General features: G+C 39.6%; 1 protein-coding gene across 2 annotated transcripts in view; it reads right to left on the reverse strand.

The window, feature by feature from the left end:
• ADCY7 (adenylate cyclase 7) overlaps positions 1 to 11,575 on the reverse strand; it is a 67,643-nt gene extending 56,068 nt beyond the window's left edge. For both annotated transcript variants that reach the window (XM_057396541.1, XM_057396540.1), the window contains exon 1: positions 11,446 to 11,575. The gene's annotated coding sequence lies outside the window, so the exon portion shown is untranslated. The remainder of the gene's footprint in view (positions 1 to 11,445) is intronic.
• Positions 11,576 to 18,404: the final 6,829 nt, after the last annotated feature.

The following is an 18,404-nucleotide window of genomic DNA, read 5'->3' on the forward strand; positions in this document are numbered from 1 at the left end:
TAGCTAGGGCCAATGAAAATAGAAACTAACTTTCACTGAACTCTTCACCCAAAACACTGATTTATGAAATCCTGAATTCTTACAAAGGATGACACAACAAAAGAAGTTGAATAAAGTAAAATCAAAGCTGCAAATCAAGCACCCCAAGTACAAGAGATATTTTACATGTGGTATGAATACTCGTTCCCTGCTTTATCAGCATCAGGGCTGGAAATAATACTGTGAACATAAAGGAAGGATTCAAGTCACCTATAATAAACAGATAAGATTTACAGAAAACTATATTCATAACAACACTTCCCCTATAGTTTCTTCCTTTGGCTGAGATGAAGCCTAGGACCTAGCACAAGAATATGTTTAGAAACCCAGCATTTAAACAAAAAGCAATGCGTAAAAATTGTAAGTGTGAGAAAAAAAATCCTGAATTAAGTACTGCTACATATGTGTGTAATTCTAATATTTCTTCCTGCAGTTCATAGTGTGAAGGCCAGTTGCAGTACTGGAGTGGAGCGCCACCCATTCCCCAGTAACTCTGATAACAGCCCTGTGATGTGACCTCCACAGAGCTGTTAAAGACCAGAGCAGAGGTCTGATCCTCCCCACTGACAGGGAGTTGGACTTGGCCTTACGACTGCTCTTCCTCCAAGCACCTGAGGAACTTTCTCATTTTGCCATTGGTTTCTGGCAGAACAGGAGGAGGTCAGCCTAAGGAATAGGGACAATTCAGTGAAACATGCATCAAGGAACTCGGACTGCATGGTAAATCTATCAAGAAATCCCAGATAAGAAGGTATATTCTCATTCTGGCAGAAGTGAAACACAAGAAAAGCCAGGACGCCCATCAATAGAACTAGATGTTTGTGTCAGCACTCCTACTTTGAGAAGGGTGTATCTCTAGCTCTTGTTCAGAAATTAGTCTCTTGCCCAAACAAGCTATAAAAAAGTACAAAGCCAAGGTAACTGCATCAATACCAAACCCTATGGCATATTCCAAAAGCATAGCATATAATCCTAGCCATATATTCCTTCATTTAGTGTGCCTGAAATCTAAAATTAGTATTTCATTATAGAGAAATATATGTAAAAATGTAAGTCATAGGCCCAAAGAAAGTGCTTAAAAGTTTGCTGACTTCTTCGTTAAGACAGGAAGGAAGTTATAAGAATGATTTAGCCCACTGGCTCACAAGGCTGGTGCTTTATCAGAATATTAATGATAGCAGACATTTTTACTGGAGGCTAAATCACAAAATTGTGTTTCAAACAAAGCTTTTAGCACTTGACAGCAAAGAAAACCTCAACTTAGGCCAAAAATAGATTAAAATTCATAAGGCAAGTGAAAGAACAGCCTCGCAGCTTTGAAATGCCTTTCTTCTTTTTTAATAACTCATAACAAAAAGCTGTTTGTAAACATTGCAAGCAAGGGGCTCCCCTAAGTTACTATCGTGTAAGAAAAGTACTGAAGTTGGGAGTTTTTTCTTTTTTAAACAAAGAAAGGACAGGTGGGTAAAAATCACTATCACTTGACTTCTCCTTTTGTTAGCTACGTATTAACATAGATAAGACTTAGCAATAATAAATAGTTTATGGGAATACAGGCAAACATCCCCAGCAGCTTACAACTACATAAAACTACATCTTGGGATCATCCTGACACAGGTGTTCTTTCCAATCAAAAGGCATAAAACATTTTGTGTTTTACAAAGGGTCTGTCCAAGTTATCGAACTGACCAGATTTTAAAGATTTTCTGGGATTTTTTTAAGGCTACCATGGTAAAGAAAACTACCTACCTAGTTACACAAATAAATTATTAGTAGATCATCATCCCCATGGCAGGGAGGATGGAACTACATGATCTTTAGGTCCCTTCTAACCCAAACATTCTGTGATTCTATGATTAATACATGAGGATTCATTGCATGTAAAATCTCCCATAGTAACTCCCAACGTACAAACTCATAACCTCTTGTAAAAGAAAGTAGAACAACCTGTCTCACATTTACCTCATGTAGGCTAACATTATACACAGGTAATAACTAAAGCATTTAACTTGTTCCCTGGCAACATTTTATACAGTCATCCTCTTAAAGCAGAATGCAGCTACTTGCTCAATTACTGTCTAAAAACTTGTGTGGCTGTAACGACCAATCTGCTCCCCCGATGTAAGAATACACATTTCTGCTAAGAAGATATACATGCAGCCTGGCTGCATGCATTTCTGGAATTACTGAGGAAACAATGTCAGCATAAGCAGCTCTGCAATCACAAATTCCTATGACTGTAGCAGAACCCACATACATATTCTGAAATTCAGCTGGACATTACTAATGCTCTTTTAAACATAACGGTTTTTTGTTCAAGAAGGGGAACACGGTTAGGAAGAACTGGTTGTATGGTACTGCACAAGAGTGAGGAGCAGCACTCAGCCTCCACTGCTGAACAAGACATCATTAAAGACCATCCACAATTACCTGGGCCATTCCCTAGCAGAACAAGTAGTTAGTGCCTACAAAAACCAGTTTTTCAGGTCTGAACTCAAATTGTGCGGTAACCACGCAACAGACCACCCAAGGGTTTGCAACTCACCAGAGGGTCACACAGTAGCAGAGGGAATGACAAAAGAATCAAAGTCTGCTCAGATCCTTCTCACAAAACAAAGAAAAGCCTGTGCTGGGAGTGTCAAGTACAGGAACGGGGACACGGGAACTCTGGAGAGCATCGATCAAATCCCAAAGAATACTCCAAAGAAGGGAGATTCAGGGAACAAACAACATGCAGTATAGTTTGTTTTGCATTGACCAGCAATCTCCAGCCTCACCTGGAAAACTGTTTTAAAAATTCCCCCCCACAACTAGCTATGTGTCTTTGTGACTGTCAGCTCTCGCATGCCTCCAAAAGTTAAGTGTTCCTAGCAGATGGGACTTCAAAACAGATGCAGAAGCAGTGATTTTAAGGTCCAGAGCAGCTGGTTCCAAGGTACAGGCTCAATAGGCAAGTCCAGAGAGGCAGTACCCAGAACCCCAAGGTGCTTAAAGCACCCATGTATGGGTTAGACACAAATAGAGCTAGCCAGTGTCTCACAGAAAAGGCATGAATCAGTCTAACACCACTAACTAGCACACAAGAAGAGACCTTACTAAAATTCGACCACAACAGTGAAAAGAAGGATGGAGTTGTTCCCCATTCAGAGTCAGCACTTCCCCCACCCACTCCTAGGGTACTGCTCTGAGACCAGTGCTCAGGTCACAACAACTGAAAAATACTTCTGGACTATGTGATCTCCAATGTGTTACATAGCAGCATGCACAAGTGGTTTTAAAATACACCAGGTTTCCAGAAGACATAAGCTGCCTTTCCCCTTTTGGCATCTACAGAGTTGGCATTTCAACATTATCACTAAGCCAGCCTGACTCTGGATCAGGACAAGTTTTTCCCAGGTCCACTACAGTATTATTATACAATATAATTAGGTCTCCTCTGCCTGCAACCTAAAAGTTACCCAATTTCTGTGAGGGCAGTGTCACAGCTAAGGAAATCCTTCTTCTCCCCACCTCATTTCTCTCCCTCCCTCTTGAAAGCCCCTTTATTTCTAGTGAAAATGTTTTTATAGCATGTAAGAACTGCAACACCTCACCCTCTTTCCAACTCCTCCAGCTAAACACTGTGTTATTCAGTGCGCCAGAAGTTATGCTGAATACACTGCACTGGAGAACCGATTCCCAAATTTCCCATACTTTCTATGGCCAACACTCCTCAGACTTAGCAGCGAATAAAAATTTGGTTGTTTCAGGTTTTTTTTTTAGCAAACACTTCTCAAAACATTAGTTATCCATTTGTATATATACAAATCCAAAGAAGGATCCCTGGGATACCAATATACAGAACATTATGAGAAGCCATCCAGAAAGATAAAAAGAAACAAGCACAGTATCTTTCAGATTGTGTAGCATTCAGAAATGACACTTTAGTTTTCTTTATTTATACATACAATTTATATGTACCTCATATACACATATTTCTATTCACAGCAGAGACAACTCCAAGAAAAGCCTAACCATCATTGATTAAGGATTTATATTTCAACACAGTTCAAAACAGGTAAAGCAGAATGCATTTCTAAATACAACAGCATGCATAAATGGAGGACAAAAATTAGTTCAGCATGTAAAACAAGTGTTTAATGCTACTTTGGTAAACCAGTTTAGCTATAACTAGATTCAAATTCCCTGTGTGAACATGTTTGATAAACAGTTATGGAACACAGCCAATATAAGAATAACTCTCAGTTCTTGCCTAAATTTTGAAACACAGATTTACCCCCTTTATTCTTCCAATGTATTATTCATGAATTACAGTTTAATCTCCTTTATCTAGCATCATTGTAATTTATTGGTCTGCACCTGACCAGAAGCAATTAACACCCACATGCAGCTCTGCTCACATTGGCAACCTGTGTCAGTAAATCATGGTCTACAACTCCGCAAGTGTGCTCTGAACATGCAAGTAACCAACAAGTCAGCTCACCAGGGAAAATTACTACCTGTGCGGAATTTTGCCTATCCTGGCACTAAGAACTGCATCAAATCGTTTTTTATAAAGTAATTAGACGCAGGGTTTTTTTTTTTCCCCTGTTTCTTTGACAGCTAAACATGGTGCTAATGGTCTTATCAAATTAAATTCTCACTTTCTCAGACCAACTCCTAGGTTTGACTAGCTTCCAGAAGCTGTGACTTTTGTATTATTATGTTAGGTGCAAAAACACTGCACTGTTGCTATAGCACTGCGATGCATTTTCTGCCTTATTTTGTGCAGCATCCTGAGGATAAAGGGAGTGGGGGACTTGTAACTGTTACTGTATTACAATTAGCAAACTGAAAATAAGTAAAAACTACTAAATCAAAACAGCATACTCCTCAGGAACTTGCAAAAAACTATAGGTGATTTTTTAAAAGTACTACAGTATTTTCACACTCATTTCCTGCTGTACAAGTAAAGCAGAGGAGCAGAGTTCCTTCTTAAGAAATACTGATACTGAATTAACTATTCCAGTGGCAGGACTTCAAACCAAAACATGGTCCAGATTACTTTTCCAATGTATCTGCAGAAGCATAACTTACTACTTGGATAACAAGTAGTTAGATAACTTGGAGCACTGTTTACAGTACAGCCACTGCAGAAAACAAGGGAACTGTCCTTGCCTGCATGTCCAGAAGTTCAACACATTCTTGTCACTTCATCAAGCTTAGCTGTTCGGTTCCTACAGTGAGGGAAGGATGCAGGGTGGGGGACCGGGTGGAGGAGAGAAATCAGACTGAAAAAATGCTTATCCTATCAAAAAAATTAGCTTTTTGCGCATTTGGTTCCTTGAACCAGCTCACCAGCAGGTCAGATGAGCACCAGTGCTGACTTCAGGGAGGGGTGCAGCACAGGCATTGCCTACTTTTAGTAAGAGCTGATGGTTGAGCTAGCTCAGCTACACCACAAAAATCACACCCTCCACTGCTCTTACACCTGCAGTTATAGTCTAAGTCATATAAGACTATATCTAGGGAAAAAAAAGTAATATCAACCATCACTAGTCATTTTTACATAACTAGTGAGCAGAAAGGAAGTTTAAGTTCTCAGGACATTTCCAAAAGCTTTCCCCTCCTGTACGTATACAAGTCCTTGCTGGGGAAAAAAAAAAAAAAAAAAAAAAAAAAAGGGAAAGTGAAATTCATGAGCTACATGGACACCTCACAACAGGGCAAAATCAGGCCCAAAAAACCAAACCTCAATCAGATCACAAGACTGCAAAGCGCCTGGCAGTCTATGTCAATTCTAGAGGACGAAAAAAGACAGAGTTAGAAGTCCACTGCCAGAGGCTTCATACCAGAGGAGAGACCCTCTGGGCTCTTCTCATTGTGAAGGACTTGCACAATTAATTAAAAATCAGAATTATTTATTGGCTTATCTGTGGTAAGAATTTTTAAAGCATTTTCACCTCAAAACCCAGTTCCTGATTAAAATGTACTAGTAATGACTTCTCACATCTTCTGTCATTATCCCAATAAATGAGTATGTCACAAACATATACAGGCTTGTTTCCTTGGCATTGCAAGGACAGCCGTTTCATGGCAGCAGGCTGAAACTGCCAGCAAAAGAGCAGCAGTAGATCAGGCAGAAAGTATCAGGAAGTGAGAAATTTTGATAGCCATACCCCAGCTTCCTTCCAAAGGAGGAAATTGAAACAAACATTCTGTTCTACTACTGCAGTTTGTTTTTTGATTTAGTCCCACATAAGCTCAGTAGCAATAACAAAGAAAAAGAAAAGCCCCAGTACAAAGTTCATCCTCTCTCAACTTGACCTAATCTGTTTTTTCCCCCTCCACAGCCTAAGTCTGAGCTTGTTTCACCAAGCAACTCCTGCCTTAAATACAGTAACAGATGGACTGGGGTTGACATGAGCCAAGTGCTAAGATTATCTGACATTTAAATGATCAGGGGTTTATTGCCCTTTTCCATTGATTTCAGCTGACTTTGAATAAACTTCAGTGAGCTCAGTCTGCTTGAATCCACCTTTGACACCTCCTTCCCAGCTGCGTTCATTACCCAGCCCTTCCACGTGCTTTGTCATTTTATTAGCACCCTTGTTTCCTCACCATTTTGGTTATGTGGATGGAAACCAGTATCTGAGTAAGAATTAGTCACTGCTAGCTGGTTTGATCATCAACTAGTTCTTTAAAATAACCCCCTAGTATGAATGTATTATGTTTGTATATCAATAAACATCACAAATTGTACATTAAGTAAATAGTAAATAATACTAAAGCACAGGCTGTATTGCAATGAAAAGCATCTTACTGAAATATTTTATTCAACTCATCGAAATGCTAACTAATCATTATTAGTTATAACAAAACTTCACAGAGTAAAAATAAATTAAAAAAAAAAGTTATACAGTCACATGTAAACTATTTCTACATTTATCTACCTATAAAACACTTCTTATATTGTCTCCTCTGTTGAAATAAAGCATGCACTGTTAAGACCTCACAACTTAATCAAAGTCCTTTTAAAACATTTCCATACTGATTGTATTACATGAGTTTGCTTGCAGCTTTATAACCAGCCATTTACAAGGCATTAAAAAAAAAAAAAAAGAAAAAAAAAAGAATTTATTGCTATACTTGCTGAGCACCTCAGAGAAACACATCCCTTTTGTTATGGGCTGAGTGACCACTCGCATGTCAAACAGTACTTGTTTCTGCATTACACAGAACAGAAGATGGTACAAAGCCCAGTCACTATTCTTCAGCAAACTGTGATACAGGACGCAGGAAAAGGGGTCTGAAAATTATCTTGTTCAATTATCTTGACCAGCAAGTCCCTGAGAGCTCCCTGAGCAGAGCAAACAGATACGCACTATGGCCAACGCAGACATATGCACAGCACCGGGGCCCTTCAGGGAGAAGTTGCCAGAAAGAGACAGCCCTATTCAAAGAAACTTGTCACCTTTCTCCGACTTGTGCCTTGGCAGTCTTTGTTATTTCTGGTTTACTTATTCTCCTAGTTTTATGCCCAGAAACAGAAGTTAAACACACCCTGTTTGTTCTTTCTCTGTAATTACAGACCAGAAGCTACTTTTAATGCTGAGATGAGGATTACAGAACAGCTGCTAGAGAGAAGAACATTTTGGCCATTAGCTGTGAAGGAAGCTCTTCGGAGAAGTGGTATGTGTGGCCCCACGTCACATGACAGCCAGCTTACTTTGTTTTGTCTTTAAAGCACCAACAATACTGAAGCCTCTGAACTGCTGGTTCTGTAAAGTCAAAACAGCAGCCTGGCTGCCACAGAAGACAAGGTTTACTTGATAGCTATAAAAAAATGCTACTGCAAATAAGTAAGTTTGAAGGACACATTTTGACACAAACTCATAACTTCAAGCTACTGAGTTAAAGCAATTCCTGAAAAAAAAGGAACAGCAGCCCCACGTTCTACTTAGATTTTGCCATTTATCTTTGTCATTTTTCTAACATAGGCAAAATTATTTCACCCTTTACATCTTAATTTTACTAACTCTAAAGAGGTAACACTCTGCAGTAGCAACTTATACCTCATGTACAGGAAATACTATTACAGCATATTTACACTATTCTATTGTTATGCTTATTAAGCAAAGAAAAACACTTCCAAAGGAAAGATCAAATATATTGCTTGTTCTTCCGCCTGAATACATGGAGTACCCTTGCTGCTTGGCACTGCAAGACAGAGCCTGGATCCTACTTGAGGATCAGGAAGATAGGATGGTGTAAGAAGCAAAAGGCAAACAGCAATAGTTATTTAAAGTGACTTGCAAGTGTCTGGACATAACTATGATAATGATTTTTATCATGAGATAAAATTGTTATAAAAATCCCGATTTTTTTTAAGACAGCATTTTTTTTACAGGTGAAAATTATGTTTTTTTTTTTTAAATAAGAAGAAATCAAACATGAATATCTGTTTTCAAAACGTAAAATATAAAATACATTTTCAGCAAACACAAGAAACTGGCTATGTACACCATAATGATCAAAGGAAGAAGCTGCACTTCCTTATTTTAATAGCAGATGATCTAACTGCACAGTGGTTACAAGCTATTTCACACGGTAACATCCGGTCAACTTAGCAAATAATCATCTTGAAACTTCGCAGATGCTAGTTTAATAGCTTATCTCCCTATTTATGCAGTACTCAGTCTTTGAAAGAACAGGTTAGCTCCTCAAAAGGTGCTTTAAACAGACTGCATTTAAGAATTTGAATACTGTCTGTGCTCTAATTAGAGAGGAAAAGAGCGATCTTCGGCTCAGACGCGTCCCAGTTTTCATCTGAATAACGTTTTCGGTTTAAGTAAAAAGACCTTAAATAAGGTCTGTAACTCCATTTTAATAATCTTTGTAACTGCTCGTGAACACAGACGGTTCTCACACAGAGCATCAAATCCAGCCCAAAAGAACAGCAGCAACAAGTGAGTAGCTCAGACAGCGGCCAACGCATGCTCACTACTAGTGAATACGGATCCTCACGCCTTGGTAAGGCAAAACAGCTGAGCCAGACAACTCTTTGTAACGTAAAGAGGACAACACTAATTCCACTGGCTATCTGCTCGTACAGGTAATTACCGCAGGCTGATTTCAGATGATGATAAAACCCCCCTCTGTTTTACATAAAAGAATATTTCTACATATGCAAAGCCTTAAATGACACTTGCAATGCAAAAAGGTCTACAGATGCTTCGTGCAGTTGACCATCACATTTTATTATCCTAAAACTCCAAGCAAATCCAGGTAGACCGGGTCCTGTTGCAGAAAGATAAAATGTAGCTTCGACGCAGGATTGAGGGAGATTGAGGCAGCTGTCGCTGGGTGAAGTACTTCAGCCTACATTTTACAGCCTTCAGAATGAATCGAAATCATTTTGAGTCATTTTGATAAATCCTATAATGTTATATCAAAGTCAAAGAAGTAACCCAATAATAACTAACAACTCAATTTAGAGATTTTTTTTGGTTTGGTTGGTTGGGTTTGTTTTTTTTTTTTTTGGGGGGGGGGGGGGGGGGGGCTGCTGTTGTGGTTTTGGTGTTTGGTTTTTTTTAATTCCACAGCAGATATTGTCTTTTTCTTTTTTTTTAATCCAAGAGCAACTGGCAATTACAGAATCACCCACATTAACAGAAGACAATGGTCATCTGTCTCCAGGCTAACACCTAAACTAATTAGCTCTCACCCAGGAGCTGCTCTATCACTTAGCACAAACCATGACAACATAAATATCCACATACACTGGGGAATGAAGTATCTTCCTTGCTTACTCTTAATGCTGTTGACATTGCCTTCATTAAGAAAAAAAATAAGGAGTTTAATGGCTGCCTTGCAAGAGCTTCCAGTGACCCTAATTGCTGTTAGTAATGACTCCTGGAAGCATAAATAACAAGCTATAATGGCCATTAGAAATCAGTATTGGCTTATTGTTCTCAGGGTGTTATTCCACATACTCCTCATTTTCTGTTCTACACTTCTAGATAGGAGGAAACTGTCAAAGTGTTGGTGACTTTAGCAAATACTTTTTTGTGTCAATCGCTGCAAAGAAGATTATTTTTCTTTTTTAAAGTACTTAGTTCACTATACACACAAACATTCCATGAGTGCACTCTATCACAGGTCTTAACACAAACCTGCAACACATTCCTCTTCCACCTAGAGGGGAGCGTATAAAACTTCCAGATCAGGACTTCAACATTGACAAGGTCAGGATACCTAAACAAACAAAACCCCCAACAGGCACACAACCACACCACCCGCTGTTTATTTCTGACCTAGACACAATCATTAAACCCTCCTAGACACGTTCACTTTCTCTCCTGGAATCCTGCTTGCTTAACAACTGTATTAAAAAAAAATAAAAATTAAACCACCACATTATTCTTATTTACCCTCGAAATATATAGTAGCTCTGGAGCTTCTTTGTGGTACTTTTCCTTTTTAGACACAGACAAATTCCTATCTCTCTTTTTTTTTTTAATATTAAAAAAAAGACCCCCACATCATGAATCTTAGCACAAACCAGTACAGTCATTAACACAAGTACTGTTAAATCATATTACACACGATGAAGAACTTTGCATCTTGCAGCACAGGACATTTTATTTCCTACAGTAAATCTCAACCACCTCAAAATCAAACCTACAGTTTTCAGATGCATTCGTGTGGATTTCCCCCACCTTGTATTTGCCCAGCACTTTGCACAACATGGTCCTGGGCCACAACCAAGGCAAGCGACAGTAGATATATAACATATATGACAGGAGCACAGCAGACTTTATGCTGGACCAGTTTCAAAGTTTACACCACACATTTACTTTCCATGTCCAGAAAACTTTTTGAATGTGTCTTTGCCGGCCTTCAGCACTTCTGCTGACCACCTCCTTACTGGCCATAAAAGAAACCTCATGTTCAGTGGACTTTAGCATGGTCCTGGACAGCTGGTGACGATATACCCCTGCTCTATGATACACTTTACCTACCACCGGCAAACATAACATCCAAGCAGTAACGCTGCACTCTGTGGATTAAAGCATTTTAATCCCTTCATTAACACAGCGCACTCACGTGTTACAGAAATCCCGTAACACGTCCTGCCGAGGAGAGACCTATCTATTCAACACTCAGAAAGACACAAACTACAGGTATTTAAAGTTTTCCCCTGATAGTTAATCACTTCGTCGAACAATTTTAAGCGTTATATCACAAAAGAAGTACTCAGTGCTTCGCGGAGTGGGCCCGTTGGGACGGCAGTCTGCGGGGGGCCGTTGGGACCCGTTCGGCTGCTCAGATACCCGCGGACCCCCCGACGGCCCACTCCAGGACAGCGAACACCGAGCATCAAGCCTCTCCCTCCCCGGGACCCCTTCCCCCGCCATCTCTCACCTGCAGCCCACGGAAAAGCAGCGGCACCGGCGGGGCAGCGGCTGAGGGCCGGGGCCAGTCGCTCCGCCTAATCCCGCCTCCTCTTGAGGTGTCTCTGGGGCCCGCAGAGCCTCCCCAGCGCGGTGAGGGCGGGACGCGCGCGCGGCTGCAGCGCCCCTCCTGCCCCCTGGCGGGTGGCGGGACGGCCGCCGGCCCCCCTCAGGGGCGGCCATGAGGGACGGGGGACTCCGACGCGCACACAAGCGGCCGGTATCGCCTCAGCCTCGCCTCTGACGATGGATTTTTGGCAGCAACACATGAAGGGGAACCCCTCTGCTGTGCTCCCCCTGGAGAGCCTCCAGGCAGGGTCTACAGCACCCCGTCCCTCACAGGTTGCAAGGGTGTCCGCGTCCCCCCATGCAGTTCACACGAGTAACTAACAATGGCATCCAAGCTGTAAAGCTGAGGAAACAATCTTCTTACTGAAAACTTAGGAATAAGTTTAAGAAATGAAAGGTTTATTAAGAAATACAAAGGTTTATAGCCAGCTGTCAAAAACCCGGCCACTGTTGTGGTGCTTTTGGCATGGCTCCGAGCTTACCTCAGGCAAGCTACACCCGCTGAGGAGGGACCTGACCCTCACAGGCCAGCTAATGGCACCAGCTTCCCATCCCCCCGTTTACTTAGTTCTTTTTCACCCTCTCAGTGTGTTTTAGGTGAGTCTCCAAGATGTGGCAATGGTTCCTCAGTGTATTGAGCCTTGAATATCTGGCCACTAATGCAGACCAAGCCCAGTTCCACCACGCTTAAGTCCTACACAAAGCTCACTGTAGGCAGTAGAAACACTGGTTTCTGTGGCGTTTTGGATCAAGTTTATCTGGGGGGTGTTAGTCACCAGTGACCACACACAGCCCGTGGCAGGCAGGTGTGTGCTGGCTACCTGCAGCTACAACCATGTGTTAGTCATCCACAGCCCTACCATGGCTGCAATCGTAGGTTAGTAACTAAATACAACCATTTTTATTTGTGCACCGCTAGCCAGCTGGTGTTTTCCACACTCTAAGGCAGAGCTATGTGCTTGAATTGATCTTCTTTGGGGGAGCTGCACTTCGGTGCATGCACCACAAGCACGACAGCTTCATTTGACTCTAAGCTCCTGTTTGAATACAATGGGCAGACAGGAAACATACTGAGACTGCCCAGCCACTAGAATGCTCTTGGGCTGTTAGGAATAGGAATCTCAAAAAGGAATTTCAATCAAGTCTCAGCACTTTGGGACAAATACATAAGGAAAACAGAGAAGAAGCAGTTATGTGCCTGAGGTACAGGACTGGGCAGCAAGTGATCTGGACTCTGCTCCTCTGTTCCCTGTCCTGTGACACTTTCATGCGCAGTCCTGAGCATGTTACTTAATGTTACCTAGGTCTTGCCATTCCTGTTTTGCACAGTGTATCTGAAAAGAACTAGGAAATTATTGGAACATTCAGATGGAAGCAGTGCATAGGATATTCAGACTATTTCTTAGAGAAGAAGAGAAAAAGGATTGTTCAGTAAAATGATTGTTACTAGAATTCCTTGTCTTCACTGAAAGTTGGATTAGGTAACAAGATTTAATAACTGCAGGAAATGGAAAATGCACTGTTCTACTGAGATCATAAATGGAGTCATTTCAGAACAGATGGACTCCATTTACTACTTCATCAAAGTTTTGTGGACCTTCCGAATACACAGATTGCTTAACATCATTTCTGTATACCCACAGATATTTGCTATCCCAGAGTAAGATCTAAAATTCCTGCATGATTCAATGCAACTGACATTGTAGGGATTTTTAATGGCAGCAGTTCCAGAACACTCCAAGTGCTCTATGTACCCTGTTGTGCAGATTACTCTTAAATTACTGGTAATTATTGTAACAGTTTTAGGAAAATGGATATAAAAGGAAAAAAGCAAAATATGGAGATTAATATCCATTTAATTGGCACATGCTATGTATAGACTTTCCCTTTTGTTTTTCTGGCGCTAATTTTTGTCTCAACTGCCATGCAGCTGGAGTCAGGGCTGTTTTTCACAACGTAGATGCTACTACCCCTTGCTGGAGAGCTCTGACATTGCTGGAAGCCCTGCTCAGTGCGACTGCCCAAGTGTAACGTTCTGTTCTGGGTGAGAAGACGTGATGACACTTAATTTGTCATTTTAATAGCTTATCTTTTTGAACCTACAGATTGATTTAAAACCAGTTTCCTTTGTGTATGTGGTAGCTGCAAATGTCTGATTTTGTGAAAATGTAGCTCTTTATCAAACGTCCATCTGAAATTATGTTGTCCAAATTAGAATGCAGCATCCCTAGGGTTTTATCTGCCTTTGTCTTCTGTGAGAGTGTTCTTCATAGACAAGCAAGAATTATTATTTTCGAGCTCTTGCTTAGAAAAAAGTCCAGCAATGACATACATATATACAATGATACATACAGATCAAATGTGTAAAACCAGAGTATTAAACACACAAATCTAATCCTCCCAAACATTGAACTGGGTAACTATATCATAAATAATACTAGATTTTTATTTAAAATAAAACGCTACACATTAGCTGATAAAAATCTAATGAAATAAAATATGTACTATTTTCCAATTTTCTATTTAAATTATTTGTAGCTATGGTATTTATACCAAACTTACTTGCAGTGTCATTTACAAACGGAGTTACAGAGCATTACAGAAATCTGTTTTGTACATTTCAGATATGTGCTTCAAGTACCCACTACTATGAATCATTATGAAATAGGGAAAACCCACTAATTTTAAAGGAAGCAGAAATAGAAAAGCATAGTAATCGTCAAGATTAGTTCTCATGTGGGGGTTACATTTTCCTCTTAATAAGTCATTGTGGGTCAAATCTGCCTTCAGTATATGCATGCTTGTACTATTCACAGTAGTTACAGGGATAACAGTTCCTTCTAAACCATTTTGTTTGCAAAATGGTTGAATAGTCAGCTTTGCAGTGGCTCCCATAAATGAGCCGGCTAGGACCCAGAGGATGGTTGCTGAACAAATAAGTATGTGACAAAAGCAAATCAGAAATATAACCTCAGAAAATATTCTTTTAAATCCTTGGGAATAATTTGAAAAATAATATACAGTAGACTGTTTTATGGGTTAGACATAATATAATTCTAAGTGGCATAATAATGTTAAATAGTATTTTTAAAATTAGCTGGTGCACTTTAAAGTATATTCACTCCTTTCAAATATTCCTTTGACATCCTGCAATACTGCAGCAGTTAGCATTTAGGGAAGCATGTTTTACCATGCTGCCTTTTTGCAGTCGCTCATATCCAGAAACAATGACCAGGACAATCTTAACTTTCATTTTTCTTCACTAGCTTTGTGATTCTGATTGAGAGCCAGGAGTAAATGTTGTCTTTGATGAACGCTACAGTAGAAAGTATTTACAACAACATTTTTTTTTGTTTTGGATGAGATTTAGCATCTATTTACCAGTGTGCATACGCACTCACATTACTCTCTTTGGCCACTGATCAATTTAGAGAATGAGATAAATAACTTCAGTAAAATATTTGCTATTTCCTGTAAATTTATGAGAACAAAGATCTCTAATAATAGAACAATCCCAAAGTGCTAGGAACTACAGGCTTAGGGAGGATGCAATATGAAATTATTTTGAGCTACCACCCTCATTTACAGGACAATATTAGAATCAATTGCTGAACACCATTAAGTTTATGCTATTAAATGCAGGAGTTTTATACTGTAGCCAGATTAAAGAGAAGGTAGAATTTCACTGCTGTTACAGTTTGCATTTCTAGGCCTTCAGATCAATTGAACAAAGTTTTGGGAATCATTTGCTGCTTTTCTGTAAGTAAAGCAATAAACCCTATACATGTTTCTTTAGGGAAATGAAAAGCCATTCAGGTCTCTTGTCTTATTTGTTACTTCTTTAAAAGTTGTCCAAGAGTCTAACTGACTTGGAATGCTGATCATATTTTCTAGCATTCCAGATCTTGTGGAAGCCAGTGGGACTTAATTCCACAACAGTAATTTATCCAAAGAAAATTTCAAGCCCAGTGCAAACTCACAGCATTGTTGAAGTATAGAAATTAGGATAAGTACCAATAGTCCAAAAAAAGTATGTGACTGAGAAGCTAGCAGGCCTTTTTCTAGAGAAAATGAAGGCTTTAGGAATTCTAATCCCACTGCATGCAGCTCTGCAGCCAGGGCCAGGAGACTGTGTTTGACTTCTTGGATTAAGAATCGGAAATATATCTCTAGCTGCTCTCCTGCTCATGCTTAAAATTCTTTCTCCAGAGTGAGAATATGCAGTATGCCTTGAAAAATCAGTGCCTGGCTAATCACTTAGGCCTTCCACCTGTAGTTGGAGGTGCAATTTGGACTGCACTAGGGGCTACTGCAGTCTGCTAGAAACAGATCGGATTTGTTTCCAAGTCATTCTGCATACTCAAGTTGACCTGTATTAAAGCAGAACATTTTCTCCCATAAATGAAATTATTCTCCACAAGGCTGAGTGACAGAAGACATGGTCTTCTGAAGACCTGTGACTTCCTAGAAAGCTGTTAGATGGTCTTCTGAAGGGGTCACTGTTTCTTTTCGTTAACTGGCAAGTTGCACAAGGGAAGAAAATAAATGAAACGAAGGCCACTTCCCTGTCAGGTACCATTACACTGCAGGTGGAGTTTGTAACAAAATGGGAGACCTTATTGATTTAAAGAACATGAAAAAGAACAGACTCTGTTATTTTCACAGTAAATGATGAAACTATTTAACTAACTGTTTTCAATTTGCACTTCCAATATCTTTGTGCTAGTAGCCAGGAGGGCATATTGGAAAGAAAAGAAGAATACTTTGGAAAAACAGTATGAAAAAAATGGACTATGTATATTATTAGTGAAGGACACTTTTATATAAATCGGAATAAAATTCTAGAACAGAAGGTTCTTACAGATTCTGCTAGAAAATATGGATTTACAAAAAAAAAAAAGAAAAAATAATTCTGTTACAAAGCAATTTTCAAAGTGTACAGACAAACTTTATTTGGTTAAGTCAACGCAGTCCTATTATATTGAAGTCAATGGAGTAAAAATTACTTACATTACCTAAGGATCTAGCCTTTCCTATTAACTTAAGGAAGCTCAACTGAATTCTTAAAGATTAATTTATTTAGATTGCAATGGTGATTTAAAAGAAACAATACAGAGCAAGAACATAGTCTTCCCTTTATTTTCCCTTATGCTGAGAAATGGAATGTGTTTTCTTCCAAGTAGCTGGGATTTTCAAATAAACCAATATAACAACAACCCCAAAACTGAGTGGGACCAAGATGAAAAACCCTTTAATTTCTTACTATTCTGATATCACAATGCTCTGCTGCAGCAGTGATGGATGGTGTCATTTAACTGCTCACAAGACCAATATCAAAAGCTACCCTGGTACCACCGGACATCATGAAGCTACTAAATATAGGATAAGGAGATTTTAAGAGTCTGTCTTGCCCCAGCAGATCAAACAGTGGGCAACTGGTTATCTAGCTCATGAAGGCAAACATGTTCGAGTCACTGCGACCCGTCCCTGGTGGGGTCTGTGGTACTGGAAGTCGTTCCCCATTGACCAGGAGCTGGAGGAAGGACTTTGAGCACTACCTTCTCGTTCATGCACCCTCCTCCAGGAAACCACCTCCTGCGCACAGTCACTCTGTGGGTTAGTAGAGTTTCCAACATTGTAGCTGTGGTTAATTGTCTGCTAAACAAACCTGGAGTGAGCACAAGTCACTGTTAAGAGGGGGCCTGTAACTCAGCAAGATGCCTGCATAGTTCTAGTTGTTCTACTGATAATAAGTATAAGCATTTGCTTTTGCCTTTAAAAAGCTAAAAGTTTTTGAAGCTCTGAAATCAAGAGATTGAGAAAATACAGAAGAAAAAATGGTAAATTGATCTCACTAAAATCAGTGGGAAAACTCCATGTAAATTCAAGAGAACCGGGATTTTGGTGGTAAATATTAAGAGTAAGGCAAATAAGTAACCTCAAATTTGTAACAGCGAAGGTTTCTCTCCTTCACAATAAAATCTAAGAATTTTTAATGATATAGTAACATTGAGTTCATACTCCATCTTCACTATTCATACATCACATTATTAACTCAAATCAGCTGGGAAGTGATTAATCACAGGACAAACATTGTCTAAGGCCTTAACATGTCCACATGATAGTGGGCTGTACTGGTGTTTTTCTGGTAAAACTTCCAGGTGGATAGACTACAGAACAGGGGACAAACTTAGCTACCTTCTAACATGATTGTTTTAAAAAAAAACCCAGATACTTGCTGTGCTTAAACAGTAATCCATCCAGCTCATAAAATTAAGTTTTCACCGATAACAGCTTCCAGCTCAGGCTACAGGAGAGGTGTGACTGCCTGTGCATGCCAGATGAGGCACAAAGATAGGAAAATGTATCAAAATTTAGCCATTGATGAGGATGCAAAACAAGAAATGAAAATAAATAACTTTCCAATAATGACATCAGAAAAGTAAACATCAATTGTTAATTGTAGTTTTGTGTCCTAAGCATCACCAGAACATTCAGACCATCCCAAAACACAAGTACAGTAATTAGAGTTCACAACTACTGGCTTTTGGGGACAGATTTTTATGTGTAAGTGTTGAGAACTAGAAAAAAGTACCTAATACAGAAACTATAGAACTACCTTTATTTTACGCCTTGTTACTGTACTCTATTGCTTTTACTTCAAAAATACTCCTCTACAACCACCACTGTAATCTAAAATATTGCTTTATTCAGTAGAAGTGCAGTGATGTCATTTGAAGATTTAGGGGTTGATTTAGTTGTTTTTTTCGATCAGACTACCCATGCACGGTGAAGTTCCCAAACCAGCACTCTTTGTAACTGCCAAAGTTAGATTCCTTCCCTTTTATGTTAATGCTTCAG

The sequence above is a fragment of the Pezoporus wallicus genome, unplaced genomic scaffold (genome assembly GCF_028554395.1).
Source record: "Pezoporus wallicus isolate ANWC-B61680 ecotype Strahan unplaced genomic scaffold, APGP_CSIRO_Pwel_v1 contig_3324, whole genome shotgun sequence".
NCBI lineage: Eukaryota > Metazoa > Chordata > Aves > Psittaciformes > Psittacidae > Pezoporus > Pezoporus wallicus.